The 14,073-nt window shown below is 51.0% G+C and overlaps 1 protein-coding gene across 2 annotated transcripts in view; it reads right to left on the bottom strand.

The window, feature by feature from the left end:
- Positions 1-13,199, bottom strand: part of Ptpn14 (protein tyrosine phosphatase, non-receptor type 14) — a 148,480-nt gene extending 135,281 nt beyond the window's left edge. Inside the window, exon 1 of one of the 2 annotated variants that reach the window (XM_006497134.3) lies at positions 12,751-13,199. The gene's annotated coding sequence lies outside the window, so the exon portion shown is untranslated. The remainder of the gene's footprint in view (positions 1-12,750) is intronic. The other variant, NM_008976.2, reaches the window with a different exon arrangement.
- Positions 13,200-14,073: the final 874 nt, after the last annotated feature.

Raw genomic sequence — 14,073 nt, 5'->3', positions numbered from 1 at the left:
CATGGCCAGGAGGCACACCATGTGAAGAAGGACGAACAGACTGGGGTTCCTCCCCGGACAGCTTAGCCTCAGTTGCCAGTCTCATCCTTGATTTTGTCATAGTTCTACTGATCACGCTAAGAACGTGTTCCCTGGGGAGAGAGACACAAGCATCTGCCTCTCCCTTAAAAAACAAACAAACAAACAAACAAAAATCACCAGAGATAAACCAGAGAATGACTCCACCAGCATCCAACCTGGGGAGCCAGCACAGTGCACTGGGCTTATTTACAGAGCACAGGCAACCCTAAAGCAACCGCCCCTGGAAAGTTGTACCCCAGGATGGGGAGAACGTCTCAATGGTTGCATGGATGAGTTCTCTCCTCCCTAAGCTTAACCTTCTAGAGATGTGTGGACTCTAGCCCTTCTGCTGACAGGGCAGACTTGCCTACGACAGGCTGGAAGTTGCAGGAGGGATCGTCTGGAATCCCAGGTGAGGGTCTGTGAGCCTTCCCACCCCTCCTAGGAGGAAGCATCAACAAGAAAACCTCAGGGGTCTCATAAAGGAGCCCCAGCTGACCCTACACAGATGGAGGCTCGTTTTCAGGGATGCCGATGGATCACTGTACTACTACTGTCTCCCCTTCATCCAAAACGGAATCCTCTAGTGCAGATAAGATCACTGTATCATGGTGACCCTGACAGTCACTCCATGAATAAGAAGCTAAGGTGAACCATTCTAGGTCATGGTTTCACTTCGGCCCTTGAGAGCTATTAGGTAAGTTTGTTTCACGGTTAAACACACCATATCATTCACAGTACCCATCAGGACTTCAGCATTCACACTCTTCCAGGCTCCTGTTAGCCCAGCATTCCTTGTTACAATAGTCAAGACACGCCACGTGGTGTCCAAATCCTTGACCTTTTTTACAGCAACAGAAGCAATTCTACCTACTATAACATTGGCCCCTTTAACACAGCCATACCCAGAAACCTCAGCCATCAGTGTCTACAAACTCAAGCTCTGATACCTTCCCAGGTCCCCACCCACCTCTTCACCTAATATCTGCACCTAGTAGCCTTATACAGAACCAGTGTTTGTACAGCGTTTGCACCGTCTTCGAAGGTCACTTAGCCTCTCTGAGCTGTTGTCAAACAGCCCGGTGATATCCGAAGTTCACAGGGCAAGGTCGAGATCAAGGAAATAACCCACTTAGAGTGCTAAACAAAGTCCTTGCACATGTAAGTGCCATGTCAATGTGGCTCTGCAGGGTGTCTCAAGGGCCACCAAACCTGCTCCTTATCACCCATACCTGCTTTCCATGTGTACATCTGTCCCCGCTCATCCCCTACAGCTCCACTGCAGGAGAGGGCTCCTGGGAAATGGCCTCCACCAGGAACACACTCTCTGGAACACTGAGAGTAAGACACCCTAAGGACCTCCATCTTCCCACATCGGAGAGAATGCCAGCTGCCTCTCTTAGCTTTGATGAGATCTCTTTGCTTGAGCTGCCCCCACTGACCCTGCTGTCAATATTAAACTTAATATGCCACTGTTGCCCCTCCATTCTGACCACTAGCGCTCCTCGGAACAAACTGAAGCCAGGAGGCTGAGGGGCTCCCGCTTCTCCATTCCAGAGCAAGGAGCACGGGCAGCACACGCCGCTGCACAGAAGAGAGAGGAGTGTCCTCAGCCAGATGTGCTCCAAGCTCGCAGGTGCTCCACGTGTGGGAGGGAAGAGGGTCAGGGCTGTCAAACAGCTCTCGTTCTTTGCTGGCATTATAGCCTCCTTCTTCAGGATTCCAGTGTACACCGAAGACCAGCTGAGACATCCAGCCTCCTGGACTGAACGACTACTTGATTCTTGGACTTCCCACTGGTAAACAGCCATTATTGGACCTAGCTGTACCAAATAAATCATACACACACACACACACACACACACGTTGATTCCAGAAAAGAAAGATTATCAACATGTGATCCAATAAACAGAGAGAAATATATGTGGTGAAGAGAAAAGTCACAATTAAATTACCAGTCAAATCAACAGCCGTTAAAGCACAGGGAATGTCTGGAGTGACAGTGAGCCAGGAAGCAGGGGCCAGCCAGACCAGCCAGGGAGGATCAATTGCTAAGCAGAGTCTGGATTGCTCTGCCAGCTAGTGTGTGTGTGTGTGTGTGTGTGTGTGTGTGTGTGTGTGTGTGTGTAACCAAAGGCAATCTGGTATGTAAGTATGTGAGTGTAGGCTCTGAGTGCCTATTTGTATGTACGCTCATGTGCATGCAGGTACCAAGTACTACATACATGTGTACACTTGCCTATAAAAGCCAGAGGTTAACTATAGGTCTCTTTCTCCACCTTATTTTTAAGTCAAAGTCTAGACTGACTGGCCAGAGAGTCCTAGGAATCCTCCTGTCTCCATCCCATCCCTAGCATTAGGATCCCGGTGCACATTATCGCATCTGGCATCTACTATGGGTGCTGGGAATTCAAACTCTGATTCTCATGTTTGTGCTGTAAGCATTTTACTCACTGAGCCATCCCCTCGGCTCCCGGGATGTGTTTAACATGAACTATCTACTTAGGAAACACAACAGTAGTACATTCCCGTGCTGGTGATGTTCACTGTCATACACCCGCCATGCTTGGTGCTCATCCCTGTGTGTCTCATTTAAACCCTTCTACACATCTGGATCCGCAAGCAACAGAACATGCAAGAAAGGTCTTAGGGAGAAGAGTAGGAGGAGTATGAGAACTTAGAAAGGCTCTCTAGTAGAAACCACGAAAAGCCACAGCAGCGGACAGCAGGACAGCAGCTTACACAACACAACACAGCCATCATCCGTGAAGGACCGTGATAATGCAGGTCTGGTGAGCCGCTAGCTACAGGCGACCAACAGCAGAAGAAAAGTCATTCTGTGAGCTACTGAAGCACGGGGCAGCTCCCAGGCAGCTGAGAGGCCGACAAGGGGAGGCTGAAGAGCCTGTGAAGGATGACCCGAATCATCAGGGGATGAAAGCCGAGAGCAGCAGGGCAGGAAGGCCTGACCCAGCCCAGGGAAAGTGGTGTTCGAGGGTCCCAGGAGATGGCTCGGGCAGGTGCTGGGGGTGTCGGGATGCAGGATGGAGGAAACAGCATGGGAAATATTGAGTCAGCTCAGGAAACACCTGCTGCCTGACAGAAGGCCAGGCACAGTGGGATATAAACCTGAAGCCCTCAGGGGTCTATCTGAGGGTATGTTCAGAGGACCTGATACAGTGAGTTGACAGCTATAGGTAACTTGTAACAAATCACTTTCATGACCACAAAATCTCCTTTCACCCTTTTGCCCTGGGGAACAGATCCAGTGGGAAGAATCGATCTCGTGATCTGGGGACACGTCCAGGATGTCATTACCACCTACTTCAGTTCTGTGAGTAAAGCAAGCTGCCATGGTCATACGCAGGATGGCAAGCCTGTCCCTCTTTCATTAAAACTAATAACCGAGTCCAATTACACATACCTTTGATCCCAGCACTCAGTAGGCAGAGACAGGCAGATTCTGTTATTTGAGGTCAGCCTGGCCTATGTAGCTAGTTCCAGACCCGGAGGACAAGAAGAGAGACCCTGTCTCAAACAAAAATGTAGAATGTGACTAAAGACTGACAGCCGAGATTTTCCTCTAATTTCCACACGCATGCACATATACATGTACCTGCACATACATACACACAAAACAGGAGTGTGGAGCTGCCCACAGAAGAGTGCTAGGGCCCTTTCCTCCTCAGACGAGGTGCAAGAAAACAATGAACAGAAAGGATGTGGGGTTCTCGGAGCTAAAATGCAAAAACACCTCGGCTGACCCCGGTCCTTGAATGTTCCCAATCCACACTTGTCTACGACATGCACAGCTATTCAGACTTCAGGGACTGAACATGAAAGGAAACTGAGCCATGCCTCTGAAGAACCCAGGCAACGCAGAACATGAGGAACCAGCTCACTAGGGCTAGAGTTTGATAAGCCGTTTGCCCAGCAAGCATTAGGCCCTGAGTTCAGATCCTCAGAAGCCATGTAAATGCCAGGTGGCTGTAACAGCTATTGAATCCCAGCACCTCATAGGCAGGCCCGGGGTCCCTGGAGCAAGATGACTTAGCTAGACTATCGAGCTCTGGATTCAGGTGAGCATCCCGGCTTCAATACACTAGCTGACGAGAAATGAGGAGAGCTTCCCACAGAATCTTGGGCCTCTCAGGAACCAGACACGCGCGCACATACAAATGTGCACACATGCACACACACCAACATGCAAAGAAAGAATAACATTATTATCAACTTTAGATGATTTCTTAGAGGTGTGATTTGTTTCCACACATGAATAAATAGAAGGTATTTGGGAATACTGATAATCTGTTTAAATGTTTAAATTGGGGGCTAAAAGCATGATTCAGTGGTTTGGAGCACTGGCTGCTCTTGCAGAAAACCTGGGTTCAATTCCTAACACCCACATGGTGGCTCACAGCCATCTGTAACTCCACTTCTTTCTGGAGTTCTGAGCTCCATGGGCACCTAGCATGAATATGGTAGACATACAAACACACAGGCAAAACGCTGAGAAACATAAAATAAAATAAAATAAAATAAAATAAAATAAACTGTCTTTTAAAAATGTTTTTAAAGTTTTACTCATATTCGGTCATTAATAAGATGTCTTCTCCCAGGGCCATTACTGTTCGTTAGAGAATAAATAATAAATTCCAAAGCAGAATGCATTCCTAATCCTCAGGTCTACATTTCAAAAAGGCATTCATTCATTTACTGAGTTGATAATTTTTTAAAATTTTATTTAATTATTTTATGTATGAGTGCTCTATCTGCATGAACACCTGCACACCAGAAGAGGCATCGGGTCCCATTACAGATGGTTGTGAGTCACCATGTGGTTTCAGGGACTTGAACTCAGGACCTCTGGAAGAGCATTCAGTGCTCTTACCTGCTGAGCCATCCCCTTTCCCCACCAAGTTTATAGGGAGTGGCTAGGAGGGCTTGGGGAGCAGTGTCAGGGAAGGTAGACTTATCTGAGAATGAGAGGTTAGAGGCAGACAGGGGACAGGGCACTGTGGGCGGGGATGAAATAAAGAAGGGACTTGATTCCAAGGGAGAAAGGGAATGCAGTGTGGAGAGAGGGTGGGGGAGGGGGAATGCAGTGGGGAGAGAAGGTGGGGAGGGGAAATGCAGTGGGGAGAGAGGGTGGGGGAGGGGGAGTGCAGTGTGGAGAGAGGATGAGGGAGTGCAGTGTGGAGAGAGGATGAGGGAGAGGGAGTGCAGTGTGGAGAGAGGGTGGGGGAGGGGGAGTGCAGTGGGGAGAGAGAGTGGGGGAGGGGGAGTGCAGTGGGGAGAGAGGATGGGGGATGGGAGTACCAGTGTGAGAGAGGGGGGTGTGCAGGGTGAGAGAGGGTGGGGGATGGGAGTACCAGTGTGGAAAGAGGGTGGGGGAGGGGGAGTGCAGGGTGAGAGAGAGTGGGGGATGGGAGTACCAGTATGGAGAGTGGGCAAGGAGCTTTACCACAAAAGCAGTGAGATGCAAATGACCTTAGTAATTTAAATAAAAACACTTAATTATGTTCTTAAAAACTTTTGTTGTTGTCCTTAAGGAGCAGTTGAAGAATATGTACAAGATTGACCTTAACAGTCTGGGGACAATCCCATGGGTCTCAGTGATGAAGGAAAGAGAGTAACCTAGAAATATGCTAAAGAGTCCTCAAAGGCCATAATTAATAACCACGGCTTTGTTACTCCAGGGGTTAAGGAAGGGCTCATTTCAGTGCTAAGAATGGCATGCTGAGAGACAAACAAGCACACAAAGTATTATAACAATCATAATAATAACAATAATAATAATAAATACACAAAATGTCACAGCGAAACCCATTTCTGTAAGTTAAAAAAAAACAGATTTAAAAAGAAAGAAGAGTGTCCCAAGTGCCCACCTTGAGCAGCTGAATCAGAAGGGTTTGCTGCCAGGTTCAGAGATAAAGAAGTGCTAAGGGGCAAGGCGGTGGTGGCACACGCCTTTAATCTCAGCACTTGGGAGGCAGAGGCAGGAGGATTTCTGAGTTCGAGGCCAGTCTGGTCTACAGAGTGAGTTCCAGGACAGCCAGGGCTACACAGAGAAACCCCGTCTCAAAAAACAAAAAAACAAAAACAAAAACAAAAAAAAGAAGAAAAAGAAGAAGAAGTGCTAAGGGGCTCCTTTGAGACAGGCCAGGAGATCTCACTAGATGGATGCTGCTGGACAGACCAAACCGGTGGCAAGTCAGAGGCCTGAACTGGAAATGACAGCCCAGCAGACAGATGCACTAAAACAGCAAGTCCACGGCTGACCCTCGGCTCCCTGAGGACGAATGGCCATTGAGCAGCACCCAGCCTCTGTGCGATGCTGGACTTAGTGAACAGGTAAGAGACCTCCTCCCTCCCCCATAGCAAGCCTGAGAACCAGGAGAGGCTGCAGCAGGCTGGATCAGGCTCGACCAGGACAAGACATCTTGCTCAGTCATTCTTAGACTGCAGTTGCTCTGGGGAATGAGGCGAGAGAGCAGCAATGCACAGGTGCTGCTTGGAGAAGGAAATGCTCAGGCTTACCCAAGGCTATGCAGAACAGGGGATGCTCAGACTTACCCTAGGCTAGGCAGAACAGGGGATGCTCAGGCTTACCCAAGGCTATGCAGAACAGGGGATGCTCAGGCTTACCCAAGGCTATGCAGAACAGGGGATGCTCAGGCTTACCCAAGGCTAGGCAGAACAGGGGATGCTCAGGCTTACCCTAGGCTAGGCAGAAGAGGGGATGCTCAGGCTTACCCAAGGCTATGCAGAACAGGGGATGCTCAGGCTTACCCAAGGCTAGGCAGAACAGGGGATGCTCAGGCTTACCCAAGGCTATGCAGAACAGGGGATGCTCAAGTTTACCCAAGGCTATGCAGAACAGGGGATGCTCAAGCTTACCCAAGGCTATGCAGAACAGGGGATGCTCAAGTTTACCCAAGGCTAGGCAGAACAGGGGATGCTCAGGCTTACCCAAGGCTATGCAGAACAGGGGATGCTCAGGCTTACCCAAGGCTATGCAGAACAGGGGGTGCTCAGGCTTACCCAAGGCTAGGCAGAACAGGGGATGCTCAGCCTTACCCAAGGCTAGGCAGAACAGGAGATGCTCAGGCTTACCCTAGGCTAGGCAGAAGAGGGGATGCTCAGGCTTACCCAAGGCTAGGCAGAACAGGAGATGCTCAGGCTTACCCAAGGCTATGCAGAACAGGAGATGCTCAGGCTTACCCAAGGCTAGGCAGAACAGGGGATGCTCAGGCTTACCCAAGGCTATGCAGAACAGGGGATGCTCAGGCTTACCCAAGGCTAGGCAGAACAGGGGATGCTCAGGTTTACCCAAGGCTATGCAGAACAGGGGACAGCTTGGGATAGCCATGTTTCTGAAGCCCTGGCTGGCTATCGGAGTCTTGGGTTTCAGATTTATTGCCTCGGCTAACACCCAACTCTTTGGAGGAAAGGGAGAGGAAGAACAAAACGAAAAACCAGAATGAACTCCCAACGTGGAAATTTAGTTTCCGTGTGTAAAAATGCACGGCACAAAGGTAAAACACCTTCGCATAGACCGCAGCGGACATAATAGCGCTCGACAATGAATAACATTTCTCTGTGAGCTAAAATCCTGTAAGACAGTGGTCCTCAGCCTTCTTAATGCTGCGACCCTCTAAAACAGTTAGTCCCTCATGGTGTGCTGACCCCCAACCACAAGATTATTTTTGTTGCTACTTCATAAATGTAATTTTTCTACTGTTATAAATCATAATGTAAATAGCTGCGTTCTCCGATGGTCTTAGGCGACTCCTATGAAAGGGCCATTTGACCCCCACAGATAGGTCGAAACCCGCAGACTGCATGCAATTAGATCTCCAGGCAGTGGTCCCCTGAAAGACTAAGTCTGGAATATGGCTGCACACCAAAATCTCAAACATTACAAATTCAAAGGTATGTTTTAATGTGTACTTTGCTTATATTGATATGTGTGCATATGCTCATCTCGGTGGGGGCTTGGGGGTAACCACAGAGACCAGAAGAGGGTGTCTGATCCCTGGAAGCTGGCATTCATAGATGGTTGTGAGCCACTGGACACAAATGAGTACTAAGAACCAAACCCAGGTCCTCCGCAAACACAGCAAGTGTTCTTAAGCACTGAGCCATCCTCTACCACCCGCAAACAGTCATTTAATAACTGTAAGAGGCTAGACCACCACCACACGATCCCTTTCTGCTTTTTTTTTTTTTCTCCTCACTGGAAACCTTTCTTCCTACAGGCAGACAGTAACATTTGTGGAATGGCCAGCTACTGTGCAGGATCTCTGACAACACAAAGGTCCCCGGGGTCAGCCTGAGGGAGGAAGCTCAGGATGCAATCTTGGCCTAAGGATGAAGCTGAGGGAGCGCACGTCAAACCGTATGTGCAAGGCTGGCGAACCAATGACTGTGGCAAATATAGCATGGCAGAAAAAGAAAGTTAAGAAACACAGAGCCACAAAGAGAAAAACGAAAAGAAGCCATTATGGTCGCATGCCTTTAATATCAATACTCTGGAGGCAGGGTATCTCATTGAGTTCCTGGACTACACAGAGAAAGCCTGTACTTCCCCCCCTCTCCCCCCCCAAAAAGGACAGGACTGTGAAATGCAAAATCAATATGTCATCTATAGCCTGACTTAAGACTCAACCATCCTTACCATGTATGCCAAAGCTTCATGGAACATCCTTTAATTCAAATTATAAATAGTTCCAGGAGTATGTTTTTATAATCAGCTTGCATGCAACGTGCGTTAAAGTCACTGCGGGGTCTGGGAAGAGTTAAAGTCCTTTCTCTTCCCAACTGTAAGAATCGTAGTCAAGCTTGCGTTTTTCTAGGCTTTGTCCTTCTGACCCTCCCCAGCATGCAATTCTGCAGGTGGGAAATCTATCCAAATCGCTGTGGTCACTGCTCTGAGGACACACCTGTCCTGAGGACGTCTGAGTCCCTTTCTTCGCCGGTTCCCTCCCAGGAAGTTGGTAGGGATATCAGTGAGTTAATGTTTGCCAAATTCTTCAGGTTTCTTGGATGAAAGGCAGCACCAAAATTTAGCCACCTGTGGCTGGCCCGCCTTGTGCTACCATAAGCTGACTCTGTGTTGGGGCTTCAGAGAAGGAAGTCCAGGCTGCCGAGGAGGGCCTTTGTGAGCAGCTTGCTTCTGCACCCTTCCTCAATATAGGCAGTGATCCCAGCATCCTTTAAGTAACTGGATCTCAGCATTCGGAATGCAAAGACCCGCACAACACACTAGCCCCTTGTCGCATAGAAGAGGGGAATGGCAAAGGAAGTCCTTTCCCTGCCTTCTTCCTGACCAGCTTTCCGACTGCCTGGGGTGCTATGGGCCGCCTCCAGTGTGCAGGGCCACATGCAGCTGCCAGCGGACATGTTTGCTATGAGCCAATAGTCTAAAATAAAGTCAAGGACAAAGCTTTATGTGTATGTTGGCACACATGTGAGTTCAGTCTGCTGAGTAACAAAGAACACATTCACGGCCACATACGAGGCCGCCAACACACAAGCACCCTCCTGACAAGGCAGTACATTATACGGCATCCCACTGAAGTCTCATAGATGCTCTGGCAAGCCGTATCTGCCTGGCTCCACCTCACAGATGAAGAAACAAACGGTCAGAAAAGCTACAAAGTCAGCCCAACAGAACACTTCTCAAAAGTAGCAGAGCTGTGAAGGAGAGATGGCTCAGCCGGTAAGGATGCGCTCCACCATCTGAGTTCGATTCCTGGGGCCCACAAAGTGGAAAGAGAGACGCAAATGTGTGCCCACACACACACACACATACACACACACACACACACAAAGTAAATAAATGTAAAAGAAAACTCAAGTGGAAGAGTTGGAATTCAAGTCTAGCTGTATTTCACATACAACACACATACGCACTCACACAAACATATACACACTCACTACAAAGTTGCAGCTATTGGCCCCACCCACTCCTGGGACCACTTAATCAACCTTCCCTAGGAGGAGGGCAAATTAAATCCATTTCATCAGTTCGGGAGATCAAAAACTCAGTTCAGACACTAACTTCCTCCCTACTGAAGCTTTGGTGTCTGTTTCTCTCCTTCCTTAATTGGCTAATTAAGTATTTCATCTTATCTCTTCTCCTCCTGCCTCACCTCCAACCAAGTGCCTAGCAAAGTTCTGAGGCTCAGAATGGATTTGAAACCCACACAGCACTAGGTAACCAAGCAATGAAAAGTTCAAAAGCAAGAATGTGGCCAAATTCTCCTTCAAAAACAGACAAGACTCTGGAACCCAGGTGAGCTCAATTTGCTAGGAAGAGGCCAATACTTGTATCCCCCATTGGGAAAGGAATCCAGTAAAAAAAGCATACACTGGGGAAATCCTCACAGCCGTGGGCTTCTGCTCATCCCTGGGGCAAGGAAGAACTCGTCTGGAAGCCCTGATTGCCTCTGAATTCTTTGTGGTGTGCCAACATTAAACGTCTCCCTAAGGTGATTCTCTTCCAGCTGACCGTGGAACATAACTCACACCAGCTTGAGTAACTGCGGTGCTATGAGTTTGTACACACCAAGGAAGAACGCCTCGAGGAGACCCGGGACCAAGCAGCACAAAGCAGCGGCCTGTTGACACACATTTCTCTCATGCAGGTCCCACACACATTCCAGATCTTCCACCGTGGACATGCTTGCTCTTGGGATCGGAGTTGGGCTGAGAGAGAGTCCTGAATAAACACCCTAAATTGCAAGGAACCGCTCCGGCAGCTTAAGATACATGAAGGCTGGAGACCTTGCGTCTTAGCCAGGACCGACCACTAGGAATATGCACTTCAGCCCAGTGAACAAGTCCCCCAGAGAGGTGACTGTGGACAACCTCTCCTGCACTGAGGAGCTCTGCAGGCAGTGTGTGCTGGACCCTGAGTTACAAGGATGGAAAATTTCGGTTTCTACAGGTTCAGAGAGAGCAAAGAAAACCTCAAGATGCTGCGGAAACTCAGAAACTTCTTTGTTTGTTTGTTTGTTTCTTTCCTTCTTTCTTTTAGTTTTTCGAGACAGGGTTTCTCTGTGTAGCCTGCCCTGGCTGTCCTGGAACTCACTCTGTAGACCCAGCTGGCCTCGAACTCAGAAATCCGCCTGCCTCTCAAGTGCTGGGATTAAAGGCGTGTGCCACCGCTATCTGGTGGAAACTCCTTTTAAAAGCAGTGATTCTGAGATACATAGCCACATCCTTCAACTGATTCTCCACGTGCCAGCCACACAGTCACACGGGTAAGAGTGCTGCTAGGGAAGAAAGCTGTTAGGGATCTGGGAAAGGGATGAGCACTGGTGACTGGTGAGCACGAGGCCTGGACCAGGTTCTGTCCCCAGCACCAAAGAGGAAACTCCACTTGTAAGACACAAACTGCTCTCCCCATGTCAAAAGCTCTCAGGACAAGGTTCTGTAGTGGGGTGGGATGGTCCTCACGGGGATACTTTAACAAAACCAAGGATGGGTAAATTAACGACAATTAAACACCTGTCACCCTACAGAACCCTGTGGGAAACACATCAGGGGAGGGAACATGTCCAAGGGAACGCTTTTGATCCTTGGAAGCTACTCCTGGTCACGGGAAGTGGGTAAAAGACTTCCGGTTTCGTTTCTGCTGGGGTGGGGGCTAACTATGCCAGCAACATTGCACCAACCTGCCCATACATGCCCAGCCAGCCACCAGGTCGCTCTCCAAGACTTTCTGCACGCCCCTCTCCGCGCCCCTCACTTTGCCCAAGCTGTTCCCTCCTCTGGAATGCGGTCCCTCAACCACTCCTAAGTTGAGCATCATTCCCTCAACGAAGGTAACCCCTTTCCTCCAGGGCCTGGCCTTCCCAAGAGTCTCAGAACCCCTCTCTCACAGCACATGTCCCCATCCGCCCACGGCTGCCTGCAGGGTGCTGCAGACTCTTGTAATGTGATCTCTTAGCACAGGGGAAGACTCACCACTGAGTTTGTTGAATTAATGAGGGAGGAAATCCATTTCAAGAAATTAACGCATTTTGGAAATTGACCATACATACACCCATTCAGCAGCAGTCTGAACTCGCCTAAGTAGGACCCAGCTAATCCGTGAACCAACTAAACTCAAGACCCCAATATCTCCTCAAACCAAAGGAAGAAGGGCAAAGCGGGATAGTGACAGCGCACATCAATTCCTCCCAGAAAAGATAGGAAAACCATTCCCAAAGATTTAAAACTAGATGTGGCGTCACGTGGGAAAGGGGCTGTTAACTCTCAGAACTTGCAAAGTTCGAGTTGGAGATTGGTCTGAGATGAAGGTATTTTTCCCTGCGCGCCTGTAAGGATCACCCAAGCCGGGGCCAAGAGACTCAGGAGTTTGGTATCAAGGCTGAGGTATTGGGGAGAGGGCACAAGAACCCCCTCACAAACCCAGTGCCCACAGAGGCACAGGACAAGCTTTGGGCTCTGCGCTCTGTTCCCCTGCTCGCAAACACAACAGGAGCTGGAGGCGATGTTTTGGCTGAATCCGAGTCCCAGACCGCGCTCCCCTTCCAGCTCAATCCCGGACGAGCGAGCACTGCTAGCGAAGAGAACCGGCGGCCGGCCACCTGGCGCCCCCACCGCGCATCCCGGCGTCCCCGGCGGCGAACGAAGTTGGCTCTGCCTGGAGTATCTGCTCCCGACCGGCTAGCTTACCTGCTTACATGGCCCGGGAGTGCCCCGGGTGCCGCACGTTGACCATCAGGGAGTCTGGGTCCCCACCACTGGCTTCCAGGAGCTGGCAGAGGAGGGGCGCAGGGAGGGTTACGCAGCGGCCGGCGCGCCGGGCGCACCGGGGAGGAGAAAGGGCCAAGAACCTAAGCACCGCCGTCCCACGCGAGGGGACCCGGGCGATCAGAGAGGTGGGGCGCAGAGAGGGACCGCCAGCGGCCACTTGGTACCAGATGCTCCACGAGGACCTGCCCTGTGGACGAGACGGCTGAGCCGAGGAGCGCAGCTAGCTGGCCGGGCCCGCGGCCGAGGCGCTGGGCAGCCGGGAGAAGTTGTGCAGAACTTGAGCCTCCGGAGAGCCCGAGCGCCAGGAAGCGCGAGCGGCCGGGGAGGGCGGAGGAAGGGGCCGGGTGGGAGGGGACGAGCAGGCGCCGCTGGCCGCGCTCCCCCGCCCCGGGCTCTGCTCCGCAGTGCTGGGGGCCAGGAGGCGGGGAGCGCGCGGGGCGCTCGCTGGGCGGGCCAGGAATGCGTCCGGGGAGGGCGCGCGCCAGCCTCGGGGACGCGCGCCCTGCGCTGAAAAGAGGAGCCCGGGCTCCCCCGCTGCGGGCGCACGGTCCCCAGGGACGTCACAGCGCTGGAATCCGAGGAATGCCAGGCTGCGGGAGCTCCTTCGGCCGGCCGGGCAGAAGTCGTGCACTTTTAATGGGCTAGCTTTGGAGCGCGTTTTCCCTACCAAGGTGTGGGACGGTGGACTAAAGGAAAGTGCCCGGAGTGAGATAGACTGGAAGTGGAGAGGGGGCGATGACCCAAATCAACCAAACTGTGTGACGCTTAGGAGGCGGAGGGGAAAGAGGAAAGGAAAAGACCGTCCCTCCAAGATTTCCGTGGGCAGCTAAGGGGTGGGACACTGGAGCTAGAACAGGCCATTTATTTGAGGGAGGTCTCCAAGCAGGATGCCCCCATGCCGCCACCGCCCAGGAGACACGGGACAAAGTAGGGTGGCCTCCTTGAGAAGGCAATCTAGAAGCTCTCCTCAGAATCCTAGGATCTCTGAGTAGTGAGTCTTAGCTCCGGTCCTCCCACCCCGCCCCCACGGCCAACCAGCCTTTGTGTGCTGGAAGTTGGAATATGTGGTTTTCCCGGTTTGTTCCATGCCACGGAGGGGGCCCCACCCCGCCTGGGTAGGCACTGGGAGGGAACTGCGTTAGCACTTTCGGAGGTGGGGTTACTGAGGCGCAGCCAGTGTAATGGAAAAGGCACTCGGCCGGGCAAGGAAACCTGTATTAGGCCCCGCGGAGTTGCTGGCCC

The sequence above is a fragment of the Mus musculus genome, chromosome 1 (genome assembly GCF_000001635.26).
Source record: "Mus musculus strain C57BL/6J chromosome 1, GRCm38.p6 C57BL/6J".
NCBI lineage: Eukaryota > Metazoa > Chordata > Mammalia > Rodentia > Muridae > Mus > Mus musculus.
Note: the sequence above shows the minus strand (reverse complement) of the source record. Positions and strands in the feature narration are given on the sequence as shown.